Raw genomic sequence first — 1,296 nt, forward strand, 5'->3', positions numbered from 1 at the left:
TATAATCACAATTTATAAATACAATTTTATAAAATTAAAAAATTATGATTTTCTCCGTTGCACCTAAGCTGACTGCGCCGACCCTGACGTTCTCTAACTAAGTGCAACCTTGAGTGCGACCAGTGCGAGCAACTATCGAACAGTCAGCGTGAAATCAGATGGAGTCAGGCGGAGTCGAGAGCAGTCAGTGTGACTCTGTAGACCTGTATACAGGTCTAGATCTGAATCGACAGCAGGCAATATACTTTCAGAGAGTATTCATTGAATTAGTGACATGTCACTATTGAAATCACGTTTAACTTACAAGAAAGAAGCAATCGTCTGAAATCCTATAAAATCCGAAATTATTACTCATATGAATTCAAATGCAATCGTCAACAAAGATTTATCCGATTTCAGAGTGAATGGCCCCTCGATAACTCCTTATAAAAAGAAAATTATTTAATATTTCACTCTCTAAATATGAATCAATGAAAAATTCACTGATTGAAATAGTAGTTAGACATTTCACTGATTAATCAGTGGTTTTGGACCTATTCACTAATCAGTTCAGTAACACCAGATTAAAACATGTGAAGCATAACCTCTACATTTTTAAGTTAGGCGTTGTTGTTACTCTTTTAGTTAGATATCAAGAAAAATTCCTTGATAAAACAAATTTTTTAATTTTCGGGGTGTAAGCCTGCTGAATTAACTGTGGAATAAATATACTCTACCTCGTATGGGAAGTACTTGCCAGGTTTGTACATTACAGTCCAATCTTGAAATTAAAGTAATATATGAGGTTGTTTATCATTTAAAAACATCGGAACTTTTCACCTTTTTTAAAATTTGTTTATATTTGTGGTGTTTAAATTTTTACTATGATTCTTTGATTGAATGTAATAAAATATTATTTTATTATGATTGCTAAATTTACATGGGGCAGTGCTGCCAACCTTCAAAAGTGGTTATTTCACTGAATCAATAACTGATTGCCAGTGACCCATTTCTAGCTATTTCAATCAGTGAAATTTCACTGATTCAAATGTAGAGAGTAGAGTTTTGAAGAAAACCCGAAAGTTGACGCTTAAAAAAGGAGGCCGAAAAATACTGTTTTTTTTTATGTTTTGCCTTCTAATTATTGAGAATAATTTTCTAAGGAATAAGTGATCATATTGTTAAATTCAGAAAACTTTAAACTTTGAGATGATTTTTATGAAACAATTCAAAGATTTTTTTAAAGCGAGTTGCAATCATAAGAAGTGTGGGGCCTCGACTTTAAGAACTATACTTAATTTATTGGCATTTGGCTCT

The 1,296-nt window shown here is 32.3% G+C and overlaps 1 protein-coding gene across 1 annotated transcript in view; it reads left to right on the top strand.

Moving 5' to 3' along the window:
- Positions 1-1,296, top strand: part of LOC117168323 (guanine nucleotide exchange factor DBS-like) — a 48,134-nt gene that overhangs the window by 21,565 nt on the left and 25,273 nt on the right. The gene's annotated exons all lie outside the window — the stretch shown is intronic.

Source organism: Belonocnema kinseyi, chromosome 2 (assembly GCF_010883055.1).
Source record: "Belonocnema kinseyi isolate 2016_QV_RU_SX_M_011 chromosome 2, B_treatae_v1, whole genome shotgun sequence".
Taxonomy (NCBI): Eukaryota; Metazoa; Arthropoda; class Insecta; order Hymenoptera; family Cynipidae; genus Belonocnema; species Belonocnema kinseyi.